The sequence below is a fragment of the Equus caballus genome, chromosome 20, assembly GCF_041296265.1.
Source record: "Equus caballus isolate H_3958 breed thoroughbred chromosome 20, TB-T2T, whole genome shotgun sequence".
Lineage (NCBI taxonomy): Eukaryota > Metazoa > Chordata > Mammalia > Perissodactyla > Equidae > Equus > Equus caballus.
This window is the reverse complement of record NC_091703.1, coordinates 54,763,616-54,778,641: the sequence shown is the minus strand read 5'-3', so window position 1 is coordinate 54,778,641 and position 15,026 is coordinate 54,763,616. Positions and strand designations below refer to the sequence as shown.

The following is a 15,026-nucleotide window of genomic DNA, read 5'->3' as shown; positions in this document are numbered from 1 at the left end:
TTCAAATCATCATATTTCACATCCCAGAATTTGAATTTGAAAGGGTTTTAGCAAACACTCAAAAATAAGAACTACTGATGAAATACATGTTAATAAGGCACTTTTTTTTAGTGTGTTTTAGTAAAGAGGTGTGGAATGGGAATGTCCTTGGGCCAATGAATCACTTGACTTCTCTGGTCCTGTTTCTTTGCATAAAAAATAAGCATTAAATGACTGAAGGGCTCTTTTTAGTTCTAAAAATTATGGGGTTGCATTTCAAAATACCTTCAATGTACCATAAAAGAAAAAAATGAAAATCCCATTAGCACACGATATAATAAGCATGGGGTCAAAAATGCATAAAATTACATAAAATAGATTAGTGGTTGCCTAGGAAATGGGGAGTGACTGCTAATGGTTATGGGATTTTTTTTAGGGTGATGAAAATGTTCTAAAATTGATTGTGGTAAGGGCTGCACAACTCTGTGAATATAGTAAAAACCACTGAATCGTGCACTTTAAATGGTTGAATTGTACGGTATGTGGGTTATAGCTCAATAAAGATGCCCAGTCACACAGACAACTGGTAGGCATCACTGAAGAAGGAATCCCTTTTGGTGAGGAAAGACTGCTGGGGATACATGGACACTTTTATTTAACTGAATCCCTATATGTACCAGTCAGGTAAAGGTTTTTCCCTCCAGTTAACAGATGAGGAAACTGAGGTGCATCAACATTTCGTGGCTTCCCTGACACTGCGGCCAGTTAATAACATTCTTTAGGGAAAATCCCAAAGCACAACCATGTTGGAGCATCTCAGAGTAAGAAATTTTCAGGTAACTATGCGGGAAACAAGAACCATTTGTGAAACTGTATTCTAATTAGCTAAGTGAGGCAAAGTCACAGGGAGCAGAGATTTAGGCTAGAAAAGGGGTAACTAGTAAAATTGCGCCAATGCTGTAATCCATCTTGATGAATGAGCTGAGAGGGAAAGAAAGGAGCACGCATGTAAGAGCACAGAAGTGGTGTGGCTGCCAGATCGATCCAGGCAGAGAGAGCAGGCCTGAAAGGAAAGAAAGCTAGACAGATAAGAAATGGAATCAGCTTCCAGAGGATCATGGGCACAGAGCCCATAACTCCAGATAAAGCCTTAGGCAAGGGGAAGGCCGAAGCAGACTGGGAAAGCAGTAGCAGAAATTTGATACAAGTTTATAATAGGATCTAGCAAAAAGGCATATAAAGAAAAAGGGCTTGGTCTAGTTTGAGAGGCAAAGGAAAGGGTGTCCACCCAGGAGCAGGGAAGTTGGTGAAATTCAAAAACGACTACGCTATCCACTCAACTGGGAACTCGAAGTTTTTGAACAATTTTCAGACAGACGTAGAATGGAATTCAAAAGAGAGTCACAGATACCTAGGAATTTGGAATAATGATTCACAAAACAAAAAGCTTATATATCCCCTCACTACTGCATGGGCCAGGTAACAGATCATAAATGTGAGATGAGAGAAGAGGTTTGACCCCTCAGTAAAACTAACCACTTCCCCTATATGCGAAGCAGGGAGAAATGTATTTCCTTGCCCACGTATTTGCCCACAAGACAAAAAAAATGAAATAGATCACAAGAAAAATCTCCTGTTTTAAAATACAACTTTTTATTATGTTCATAACTCAGGGGCAAAGGAACCTTTTCTTTATGCAACAAAGAAAAGGGGGATGACTCTTTCCTTTACATGGCCCTAACAAGCCACAGGTAAGCCAAATCTCAGAGAAGCAAGTCAGTCTCCCACATTGTGAGTGCCTACACTTGAGCATTCATAACAGAGATGTTTACATTTACTTGGCTTGAAACATTTCTCTTTACAATTTCTCTTTTTTTTTTTAATTGGGGTAACATTGGTTTATAACATTATATAAATTTCAAGTGTACATCATTATATTTGGATTTCTGTGTAGATTACATCATGTTCACCACCCAAAGACTAATTACAGTCCATCACCACACACATGCCACACACCCTTTCGCCCTCCTCCCTCCCCGCTTCCCCTCTGGTGACCACCAAGCCAACCTCTGTCTCTCTGTGATTGTTTGTCGTTGTTTTTATCTTCTACTTATGAGTGAGATCATACAGTATTTGACTTTCTCCCTCTGACTTATTTCACTTAGCGTAATACCCTCAAGGTCTATCCATGTTGTCACAAATGGCCAGATTTCATCATTTCTTATGGCTGAGTAGTATTCCATTGTGTATATATACATCTTCTTTATCCATTCGTCCCTTGATGGGCACCTAGGTTGTTTCCAAGTCTTGGCTATTGTGAATAAGGCTGTGATGAACAGAGAGGTGCACACATCTTTAAGAATTTATGGTTTCATATTCTTTGGATAAACACTCAGCAGTGGGATAGCTGGATGATATGATAGCTTTATTCTTAATTTTCTGAGGAATCTCCATACTCCACACAGTGGTTTTCACTTTGTTGATGGTTTCCTTTGCTGTGCAGAAGCTTTTTTGTTTGACATAGTCCCATTTGTTTATTTTTTTCTTTTGTTTCCCTTGCCTGGTCAGACAGAGTATTTGAAAATATGCTGCTAAGACCAATGCTGAAGAGCCTACTGCCTATGCTTTCTTCTAGAAGCTTCACGGTTTCAGTTCTTACATTCAAGTCTTTAATCCATTTTGAGTTAATTTTTGTGTATGGTGTATGATAATGGTCTACTTTCATTCTTTCACATGTGGCTGTCCATTTTCCCAACACCATTTACTGAAGAGACTTTCCTTTCTCCATTGTATGTTCTTGGCTCCCTTGTCGAAAATTAGCTGTCCACAGATGTGTGGGTTTATATCTGGGCTCTCAATTCTGTTCCATTGATCTGGGTATCTGTTTTTGTGCCAGTACCATGCTGATTTGGTTACTATGGCTTTGTAGTATATTTTGAAATCAGGGAGTGTGATACCTCCAGCTTTGTTCTTTTTCTCCAGATTCCTTTGGCTATTCAGGGTCCTTTGTTGTTGCATACGAATTTTAGGATTCTCTGTTCTATTTCTGTGAAAAATGTTGTTGGAAAGCATTACATGGCTCAAATGGAGTAAGAATTTGTTTAGTGGACATTTTGTCTTAGATTCAATACAATTTATCCAGCTAACAGCACTAACAAGCACTACATATATAATGTGCCTACTACATGCAGGGTTATGAAATGGAGGAAAAGACGTTCAAACAAGATGCAGTCCCCACTCTCAAGGATCATCCAGGAGCTGACACAGGACAGGTGGATCAGTAGTTAAAATACAGGGATAAAGTGGAAATCATAATAAATGAGGCACAAAATGCAATGAAAGGATAATATACACATCATCATAAACTACATCTGTTATGCTCCTTCTGGTTAAAAAAAAGAGTCATGGGGAGCCGGCTCATTGGTGCAGTGGTTAAGCTCGCATGTTCTACTTTGGCGGCCCAGGGTTTGCTGGTTCAGATCCCGGGTGCGGACCTGCACACTGCTTGGCAAGCCATGCTGTGGCAAGCATCCCACACATAATGTAGAGGAAGATGGGCACAGATGTTAGCTCAGGGCCAGTCTTCCTCAGCAAAAAGAGGAGGATTGGCAGCAGTTAGCTCAGGGCTAATCTTCCCCAAAAAAAAAAAAAAGTCAATTCGGCTGTTTTATGGTCAGTCACACCACACCAAGGAGATCAAAGGTTCCTATGAGACATCACATAAGAATGGATCATTCAGGGAAATTGTGTTAGGAAGACTGTTTCTGAATTTTCACAGGAAATACACCAACAATTGGATCAACACTCTGAGTTCTTCTAAGTAACAGGCTCAGCTAAGAAAAAAGATACGGGCAACACTGATGAGTCCTTACCTCGGATGAACAGAATTCCCTCGACTCCCTGATCGCCAATGTTTTTTCATCTCCTGAAGTAACAAAGTGATACCTCCCCGCCCCACCCCAGTCAAGGTTTGGTCCTTCTGGATAGCAAGCAAGGAACGAAGGAACGCAGTCACTGACACAGCACTTAAAAAATTAATCTGAGTTACCAGATTATGATCATTCACGAATGGCCCATAACCTTCTAAGGCAACATTTAATGGCAGTTTTAGTACATACTAATTCAAACTAAAGGGGAAAGAAAAGGACTTTGTCTCTTACTCTCAGTGACGCTTAAGAGGACCAAACCATCGTGAAGAGATGGTGAAGGGGAGGGGAGGGACCTGACTAACCAGTTAATACGACACATCACAGCCAAGAATCCATCTCTTACAAAGTGTGAAGCCCTGCAGTGGTCATCATGATGTTACTATATTTATTTTGGAGAGGTCGTTTCAAGGAACTGCCAAAGCACTTTTCCAAAAGAGGGGGGAGTGCACGGCAAGCAGGAGGATATAGCAAACTCCAAAAGAATAAATAAGCCAAGGGGTGCTGGACCCACTTCCAACGTGTGTGTGGAGGCGCTCCTGCACAAACAAGCAGTTCTCAGACACCAGCAGGTCACCAGGGTGTCAGAGAATCAAACGCAATTCTGACACTCTCTAGCCCAAGACAGACTCAGATTCCACAGGTAAAGGGCTCAGTCCCACAAGACGATCCTCTGCTTGAGATGCTGGTCCCAAGTCCAGGTTGTGACCTGTGCTTCTGACAGCCTGGCTAGAAATCAGAGGTTCCCACAACCCCCTGCAGGTTCGACTAATTTGCTAAAAGGGCTCATAGAACTCAAAGGAACACTTAGATTTACCAGTTTACTAAAGGATATGATAAAGGATACAGACGAACATCCAGACGGAAGAGATGTATAGGGCAAGGTGTGAGGGAAGGGGCGCAGGGCTTCCACGCCCTCTCCAGGTGCACCACTCTCCCAGCGCCTCCATGTGTTCACTTTCAGATTAAAATTGTGTAATTTAGCGACTTTCATATAAGTGTGTGTCTCCACCTAGATCAGCCTGCATTCCAAAGTGTTGATTGCTCCTGTAAGAGCAGCCTTACATCTTCCAAATAAATCCTCTCTCACATTTAGATTTCTCACACATACGAAATTCACACTGTTTCCAACTGGCTGACCAAAAATTTAAGTGAGAAGCAAGATGGAAAAAACTGAGAGGAGATTCCTTAGCAACTCACAAACAGCTGTGCAAAAACAAACAGAGCCCATGCTGATCGCCACATTTTAGCCCCACAAACTGAACTAAATATTAAAATCTAGTATTAATCCAGATGAAGAACTACAAGTACAAGGCCAATTTTGAAAACTTTCTGAATCGCCCTACTGTTTAAGGAACAAGAGACACCATTAGTGCCCAACACAAAACGCTCGGCTCCCATGGTCTGCAGTTACATCTGATTAAACGCTCAAGTCTAAGGAGTCTGCCCTCTTCGTGAAGAGGAAAGGCAGAGCTCTCTCAGAGCCACTTCTTTAAGCTGCTCTTTTCGACATTCTTTAAATTTTATTTTTACTGTTTACCAGCAACCTAGGTAAGAGGCTGAACTGACATTCCTAGCATTTGTTTAATATGGGAATGTACAGCGATGCCAAGCAGTGGCTTGCGGGTCACACACGAGCCACTCCACTCGCTAACCACAGCATCCTACAAAAGACACTCTTCTTTCATTGTGACTAGGCTCTTCAAAGAAGTTCTAGCAGTGTGCTTGTGTTGCTGACTAGCTGGTTCCTTGGGATAAACACTACCTGCTAAGTACTTATTCAGTGCATCACCTCAAGAGTTCTCAGAGTTGGAAATCTCTCTTTGTGACATGTGATCAAAAGGAACACTCAAGGAAAAGGGAATGTAGGAACCCTATAGGATACTCCCAAACACGAATCCCAAAGTTCAGCATGAGAGACAACAGCATTCCTTCAGTTCCTGGACTTTCAGGAAACAAGCAACAGCTCCCAAGCGTCCACACAAAATGGCATGAACCATTCCCTTAAGTTCCCAGGGCAATTTTCTGAGGTAGCTCTGCGGTCCCAGCAGCCTCTGTGCTACCACTTCCTCGGCGTCCTACTCCCAGCCAAGGGTCCGGCTTTTTACCCAGATGTGTATAATAAAAGGAAAGGAGATACTTCCTCCATCCATGTCACGGTTCACTAACATCAGCACCAGCATGGGCTGACCCTGACCTGGTACCACTGCCTCCTTTTCCCTCTGGAGAGCATCTTGCACAGCCTGGAACTCCTGGCTGACAACTCACCAAAGACTTCTTTTAAGAAAGAATATCTCGTATACACAGGTTAAAGCAATTTAACATTCAAATGCTACATTACTAGAGTAGACTTTGAAAGCGTAATTTCAAAAACTTTCCAACACTTTACTTTTTACAAAAGCAGCTCTAAAATAATGAGAAATGCCTCTGATGTGCCAGGCACCAGGCTAGGGGCTCTGCACAGATTATCCCATTTAACCTTAAAAACAGCCCTGAGCCAGGCAGCTATTCTGATTTCACAAATAATGAAACCGAAGCACAGACAGGTGACACACGTGGGCCCAGTTTACACAGGTATGTCAGTGCTGGGATTCAGACTGCTGTCCAAAGTTCCTGCCTGTCTACTATAAACAGGGCAAAGAAGCACTGTGGAGTCCTAAGTCTGTAATCTCAGCCCCCTAATTTATTGTCTGGCTGTGTGACCTCTCTATGCCTCAGTTTCTTCATTTGCCAAGGGGGGTAATAATCACAGGACCTACTTCATGTAATACACACTCCTCTATATCCAAGCTACTAACACTTTTGAAGTGGAAGAAATTTAGATCGAGTTATAGCATCATGCTGCCCTTGGAGTACACTGTTAGGATGAAGCTGAGTGCTAAACAAGAATCATGCCAATACACTTTAAGTGTTTCATTTGCAAAAGCAGAGAAGGACCACAAACAAAAAGACATCACAGGCATAAATCAACAGAGTGCCGGGACCAAATGCTATAAGACCCTCAAGAAGAGACCTTAAATATCAGTCAGCAAGTCCAGCAACCCACACTCCATCAAGTACGCAAGCTACTATCCTAACATAAGCAAGTAAATTTTTTTAAAAGGATTTCATACTCATCAAATCATTAAAAATAAAATAAAGCAAAAAAGTGAACAAAAATACATATGAAAAGGCTGGAAGAATTTTAGGGAAGCTCAGTAATCTAGAGAGCAGAAAGTCAGTCAAGGGCCATCCCCGGTGGCCTAGTGGCTAAGTTCGGCACACTCCACTTCAGCGGCCCGTGTTTGGCTCCTGGGCGTAGACCTACACCACTCGTCAGTGGCCATGCTGTGGCAGTGGCTCACATACAAAAAAAAGAGGAAGATTGGAAGCGGATGTTAGCTCAGGGCAAATCTTCCTCAGTAAAACAAAGATTAATGAAAAATATAAATAATTAAGTCAAGACTTAAGGGTGGGCCTGACCTGCACACAACAAGAACACGAGGTGGGAAGGGATGGCTGGGTGTCTGCCCAAGAGAAACGGCTGGCGCGCCAGAATTTGGAGACCATTCTGGGTAGCTGGCCCTGTGGGTGATGGCCGCCTGGCTTGGAATCACAGGGTGCTGCCCTGTGGCAAGACTCCTCTCATCCTGGCCCTGTGAATAACTAAGAGCAAAGGCTTGAGTGCTGAGGATGGCAAACGGACTCAACTAAAGGTTCCCTTCCTATGCCAACAGCCTGTGATTTTAACTATGAAAAAGGAAGGAAGGCAGGTGAGACAAAGGACCAATGTTTCTTTTTCTTGGCCTTTGAACTGAGAGTCTCTGCCTTGCAGATGGGTTATGTTGCACATATTCACCTGCTAGTCAGAGCTGGAAGCTCACAATGCATCTCTGCAAGCACAGGAGCAACACTCCATGTCGGGACTGAGTTCTCAAGAAAGCCTACAGAAGTCCACAGCGTAAACATGTCTTCTCAAAGCTTTCCAGCGACTGACCATTGTTACAGAACAAAGTACAAACTCCTTCGCTTTGGGTTCGGGGCTCTCCCAACCCGGGCATAGTGTAATAACATCATCAACGTTTTTGTAGGTTTTGACGGCTTATAAAGTGCTTCTCGTCTGTCATGCCACCCACACAACTGCCCAGTGAGCAATCAGCTACTGCAAACTGAACTTTAGAAAGGCGACACACCACGTAAAGCAGCAGAGCCACACCTTCGGTCCCAGCCTCTCTGGCTGCAAGTCCAATACTCTGTCTAAGCCCTGCCCCACAACCGCCCCAGTGGCCTTTCTGACGTCAGGTGCCACACCCACAGGCCCGGGCACCCATGTTCCAGCCCGGGTGAGTCATGGCTCTGCATCAGGCCTTCACTGTGCCCAGCACCTTTCTCTGGCTATCAACGTCTTCCTCAGCCTCAAATGCCACAACTCTCGGAAGCCCTTTCACCCACTACCTGGGCAAAATCAAAACTGCTTCTCCAAAGCATTTTGTCTCTGCTCTTTCACTAGATTACTAAGCCCCCTGTGGTAATAAACCACAATATTCACCATCTGAGGGACCCTCGTGTCCCTTGGAACACCCACCACAGTTCTGCTGCACAATAGGTACTCCATGTGCACTTGTCTGGCGAAGCAGCATGACCCTATTCTAACTGCTTTTTATTAGAAAATGATTCAAAGTTTCAAGTCAGGATATGTAGAGCACATCTATGCTTTGGAAGCAACCTCATCCCTACTCCCACAACCTCCAGTCAGGAAAATGAGGGGAGGGAGCAGCTTGTGTGTCAGAACAGAGAGAAACAAGCCCACAAGCGTTAAGAATTACTGGGGCAATGGTCAAGCATATGGATTCCTAGGCTCACGGCAGACCTGTTAATGCATAATCTCCAGGTGGAAGGGCCTGGGGGTCTGACTGCTTAACAAGGGCTCCCAGCTAATTCTCTCGATCAAGCAAGTTTGGGAAACGCTGGGTTTGATCACTGGGTCTCAGTCCTGGCTGCACATCAGAATCACCAGGGAGAAGCCAGGTATGCCTTAGCTGGGCTGGAGCCAGGGTTGAGGCATGCATTCTTAACACGAGGGACACAGTCCACAAGTGGGTGAAAACCGATGGAGCAGTGTTTAAAGGGTCTCAGTTATTACGATGGCTTGTGGCCCACAACACACCTGCGGCATTAAAATTTCATGAGGGAAGGTGCAATTAGGAAAAATATGCCTAAAGAGTCTGGGAAGGGCAGGGCATGCAAGGTGGTGATCACGAAAACAAGGCTGAGGAGCACTGGGTTAAAGTGACAAAGTGAGTAACTCTTGACATTTGCACCAAGGAAGAGTCCTGCTCCCCCACATGCTGGTCCTACGGCTGCTTTGAACAGAGTAAAGACTTGCTAGCTGAGGAGCAGGTCGAACATGGCAGGGGCCTGAATGTCGGAGCCTGACCGTTCAGAACAATGCGCCTTATCAAACACAAACTGTTACTATTGCCCCCGGCAACTGCTGGGGGTCTTTATTCTCCTTCTGCAGTCTTGAGCCAGGGTGCAGAGGGATAGCCTTCCTTATTTCAAGCTGACTTGCAAGGACAGGGGAGGTTCTTAAATCCTAAAAATAAATCAAAATGAGGCTCTAGGTTGGAAGGAAGTGTGGCCTCTTTAGGGTTTTTTAAATCCAGATGTATTTCACAAGTGGGCCCCTCCCAAGGCACGTGGACCGGCCAGCTATGGTGATCAGGAGTGCCAAAAGAGAGATGGATGTGTGACCTGGAAGAGAAACAAACATACCTGAGCAAGCAAAGGTGTAGGCAGAGAGCTGGCAGGAGGCGGTGGCAGCCCCAGAGGCCATGAGAAAGGAGGCCCCGATCTGGAGTGCCCTTTGACACTGATGGAGAGAACGATCATCACAGGCGATGAAGGAGAGGACAGGGAACTGGGCTTCCTCTGCTTGAAAAACCCTTCAGGACACTCAGCCAGTAAGTTACTAGGATGGGCAGAAGCCAGCAATGACTAGAGAAGGAAAGTTGAAAGAGCCTAGCAACAGAGGAGGAAGCCAACAGATGAGTACACACCACGACAGCACAGAAAGTACAATCAAAAGAATAGCAAATTCATAATTTGAGAGCTGGAGAATAGCTTAAAGCCTATTTAGTCTATGCTCCTAAAGGCTGGCCCATCCCATGTCCCCTTGCAAACCAGTTCTTGCCCCTGCAAACGGCTTCTCAGTCTGCTGCATAGGCATCACATTCCTGGACAGCATCCTCAGACGTCTGACCCAGCAGGCATGCAGCGGGGCCAATGAATGTCGGTTTATAAAGCTCCCCAGGTGATTCGGAGGAGCAGCCTAGTCTGGGAGACACAGTTTTAGACCTGGTTTCAGAGTTACGGAAACGAGCTGGTTAGAGGACAGCGCTGACACCAGAACCCAGCTCCCTTCCTTCTCATGTGACAGTCTGCCAGCTCCTCACTGACTGCCACTCTCTCTGTTTCGGAATGCTGACATTGTACAATTTCTAGCGCTACTGCCTAAAGAACACTTTTTTTCTGAAGCCACTATCAACTTTGGAGAGCTCCCTACCCTGTTTCTGGACCTCCAGGAAAAGAAAGCACATCTATAATATTTACAAGACTCCCTATCTTCCACACCAATGGCTTGTCTGCCAACTCCTAGTGTTAATTTTCAAAACAGCATAAATAGAGAGAGCTCACTGAACGGCAGAGGGAGAGGCCAACATGGCATCCCTGTTCCCCAGCCTAAGAGGACTGACTGGGTGCCCAAATTAGCCGGCTTCTATATAGTCACATTTTTAAGGTAAGGCAGCCAAATTTTAGAAGCTGGACACTTTTCAAAGATTTCTGCCTCTACAGAGACCCACAAAACTCCACATCCAAAGTGCGTCCCTCCCCGATGGCAGAGTCAGGATTTGGAACCTACCGTCATTGTGAACTGTACCTAAGAACCACACAAATCAAAAGTCCAAGGAAAATTTCACACTGTTTCCCATGTATGGTTGCCAGGCAAAAATGAGTACTGCACAGGACACTGGAACACGCTCGGTACAGAATAACCAGAACAACACGGCTAGTGACGAGACCTGGGCAGACCCCGTGAAGAACTGAAAGGGAGTCAGGAGAGAAGATTTGCAGAGAACATCAAATGCCCTATGAATATCTGCAGGCCTGTCACATGGTCAAAGAACCAGACGTGCTCAGTGTGGCCCAATAACGGGAAACTAAAGAAAGAAAAATGTCCTTCTATCTGTTGAACTAAAACGTGACAGAGTCCCCTGGGTATACAGTGACTTCTCTGTTCCAGCTCAGGCCAGATGACTACTGAGTACGATTTTATGAAGAGAACCGATGAATCAGATGGGTGGTTAATCTAGAAAGTGCCTTCTTGACCCTAAAACTCGGCAAGTTTAATCTCCCTGCACATTCTCTTTCTCCCGCTCAAAACTTACCAAGGTTCTCAGCTAACAGCTTGTGATATGCACTTGGCCTATAATTAACTAGCACCAAGTACAGTATTTGTCAGAAGCAGCAAAGCAATCTACAGGTTATCTGGGGTCAGAAGACGGCATTCCAAAATTCCAGTTAGAACACGAAGGCGCATCCGTTGGTGAGTCAGAAGAAAAGAAGGAAGCACTAACAGAGTCAGGTCGCAAACCCACAGCACCACTTTTCCTGGATACTGGAAGGAAGGAGAAAAAAGAGTTTGGCGAGACATTATCATCACCTTGGCTTTTTCCCGAGGTTGCGTGCTGCAACGTACTGAGTTCTTCGTGAGAGGATTCATGGCCTCCTTCACGAGTTACAAAGAACTTTGATTCCTATCAGTATTTTCCACGCTAATAGAAGCTTCTTGTTCTATTTTTAAAGTTAAAAAACAAGTCTCAGAGACGAGAACCACATTATGAGTGGCAATGACATATGTGAATGAAGTGCTATGATGTCTCAGACCAAGAACAGACCACCACGGCTTTAACTCTGGCAGGATAGGATCACAGTGAGGATCAGGGGAAATGGAGAATTCGGAAAACCTTCCAAATTTTGTTTGAACTGGGGAGATGCAGCCCAGCATCCAATCTATTTGTGTGTATTTGTGATGGCGGAGCTGGGAGAGCCAGAGGATGCATCACATGACAGCGCTTGCCCAAACACCCCTTCTAGCACCCGGGAGCTCACACCCTAACAGCGCCCAGCCTTCCCTGCTGATGGGAACAAGCTCGCATCTCCCAGGAATACATATGCGGGTTAAATGTCTGCAAGAACAAGAAGTCACAGAGAATGAATTCTTTGTGTGGCCATTCTTCCCTCGCATTATGAAGAAGCATAAGATACCAGGACCAGGAATGGAAAAACTGGAGAGAGAATTAAGTTACAGTCAATGAGATTTCAATACTTTGCCTAGGAGAGATGAGGTGGCCATTTGTCTGATAATCCTGAGTGAACCATAATCAAAATGTGAACCAACCGCTCCACTGTCCACGTGTCTGGTCAGACCCGGCTCCTGCCTGGCAACCATATAGATGAGCCCTGAAAACTCGCCCTACCTTGCAACCTTTAGGAAGACACATTTCGGTGCTCAAAGGCACTTACGAGGATAACGGAAATGCCAACAGTGCTCCTGGTTCTCAAAACGCCGAAGCTGCCTTCCCTGGTTAGGCTACAGCAGGACTGATGGAATAAACTCACCTTATTGCTCCCTGACCTCTTCCATTCCAAAAGTGTACTTCATTCAAGCGTACTTTCTCTGGCTTTTTGTGGGCCTCTCTTTTAGTGTGGCCCATCTGCTTACACATCAAGAGGCAAGTTTAAACCACATGCCATGGTCTCTTTCTGGCATCTGAGCCTTGGCTATTTGCTGGATCCTCTCCAGCTCCTCTTCAATTTTCCTCCCTTGATCGCCCTGTTCTCTGTGTCAAGGATCTGTGCTCCCTACAAGCCACCCGACACCTGAACAACAGACAAGCAGTTCTTACAGGACCGAGAAATATACAGCTGGGGTAAGAACAAAGAGAAACCATCTTTCAGTTCACGGTGAGTGCAGTAATTGTATTTTCTTTAACAAGTTTTATTTCAACACAATCACTGACAAAACCTAAATGTTTTTGACCAGTCCCATTCAAAAAGGAAAAGAACAGAACAATCTCACAACATAAAAAAATACATACATAAATTTTTAAGCCTAGCATTAGAAGGCAAAGCATTAACCTTGACACCTTTCTAAGACTTTATAAAATCAGCCTCGCGATGCAACACTGATAACATGGGCCAGAGCACCTACTGAAAAATGCCCCCTTTACAGGCATCTTTAATAGTGCAGGAATCTGCACAGAATCTGTGGAAGGCTACCAAGGCACCATAACCCAGGAAAGAGTAGAGAGAATGTATTAAGAAGAGAAAAGCAAGTGATTACTTCTCAGATAGTAATCGGGACCATCCAATATTCTCAGGGTAAATGAGGATACAAACTGGAGAGAGGCCGCCGTCATCAACCCTGTGCCCCTCATGTGCAGTGGGGGCCCTCGGTGACAAGCACGACGGAGTCCCTGAGCCCGGCCACTTAGCTGTTAGGCATGGAAGGCACAGTACCAAAGGTCCAGGATGCTCTGAAGTTATTTTAAGATCAAAAGAAAAACATGAACATAATAATAATGAATCCTGCCTGAACTATATTTGTCTAACTCAGTCATAAAATATAACTGGTAATATTTTTATGAAGGAAGGGGCCCATGGAGGCCAAATGCCTATGCTAGGGCCCAGGAGAGTTGTACTCGGCTCTGTCCAGAGAGAAAAAGCAGACGTTAGCAAAGCAAGCTGCTCCGGGTCCAAGACAAACACACGGGAACCCACAGGGCATTCACATGATGCCCAGCCATTAACACAAAGGATTTTCTGCAGTCAAAGCTGAACAGTGATCTCTGCCTATTACAACAGGCACAAAGTAAAGGAAAAAATAATCATCTTTGCTTTCAGTTCTTCAAAGAAAGCTTGGTGCAGGTGACAGATTCTTAAGTGTTCTCAGAATGAGAGAGAGAAAACAAGCTCTGACACCTGGAGAAAGAATGAACTGGTCAACAGATCCTTAAGGAGATCCTTCTAGGTGGCTGCCGCTGTGGGAGACAAGAGCCCACAGGGCCTGTAATAACGGTGTTGACACTTTAGTGGGCTGCCTTGTTCTTCCCTCCCCTGGTCATAGCGACTTGACTTTAAAAAAATTTTTTTACCAAATTGTGATTTTACTTTATGTACATTTCAATGTCTTGCCTTTTTCATATAATATTACATCATGAACAATTTCCTACATCCTAAATAGAGCATCTGGAATTCACCAAGGTATGTGATAACACTTCTTATGGTATCTTGGACAAAAAGGAGGGCCTGGGCTGAAGGATAAAATGGGGAAAATCAAAACTGGTTGAACAAAGTCAACTCAAGAATGCCGATCAGTAAGCTCATTATCCACCTGCTGCAATGACTATGGGGTATGATGCAGGGCTTCACACTGTTCAATATTTTAACTAATGAATTTAAGACACTGACATTCATCACATAGTGTACCTACTATGTGCAAAGCTCCCTACTAGCTGCTTTACATGCATGGACTCATCTTACCCTTATAACAAGCTTGTGTGAGAGAGATTTTTCCACTTTATACCAAGGAAACAGAATGGAGATGGAAGTTCAGAGAGGGTGAGTAATTTGCTGAAGGTCCTACAACTAGCCAATAGCTGAACAGTAGTCTAAATTCAGTCTCCAGCTCCTACCTTCTCTCCATTTGATGACACGTTTATTTCATTTTCAGGGTTCTTGAAACTAACCAGTAAGTCATATGAAAACCAAGTGGAAAAAGATCTCTTTAAAGGCAGCTAAAGTAGAGCTAATGTGCTAATCGAAGGAGATTAAATTGTGAAGTCTTGCATTTGGATCCACAAACCTAAAATTCTGTACAGACTAATGGAGGCTTGGCCCAAGGCGACATGCATGACTAAGACTTGGGGGTAGATTTAAGTATAAAGCTAAATGTGAGTCCAAAAGTTATATGCCAAAAACTATACATACTAACTAAACTAGAAGCTCAATATGAATCCAAAAGTTTACATGTGTTTGCATGCTCTAAGACTCTATTCATAAAAGCACTATGTCCAGAAT

At 44.2% G+C, this 15,026-nt stretch overlaps 1 protein-coding gene across 7 annotated transcripts in view; it reads right to left on the bottom strand.

Moving 5' to 3' along the window:
- The window catches only part of LRRC1 (leucine rich repeat containing 1), a 126,869-nt gene that overhangs the window by 89,272 nt on the left and 22,571 nt on the right, over window positions 1–15,026 (bottom strand). Inside the window, exon 1 of one of the 7 annotated variants that reach the window (XM_070245695.1) lies at window positions 12,567–12,676. The exons of the other annotated variants lie outside the window; for them this stretch is intronic. The gene's annotated coding sequence lies outside the window, so the exon portion shown is untranslated. Of the gene's footprint in view, window positions 1–12,566; window positions 12,677–15,026 lie in introns of those variants that run through there. 7 annotated transcript variants of the gene reach the window in all.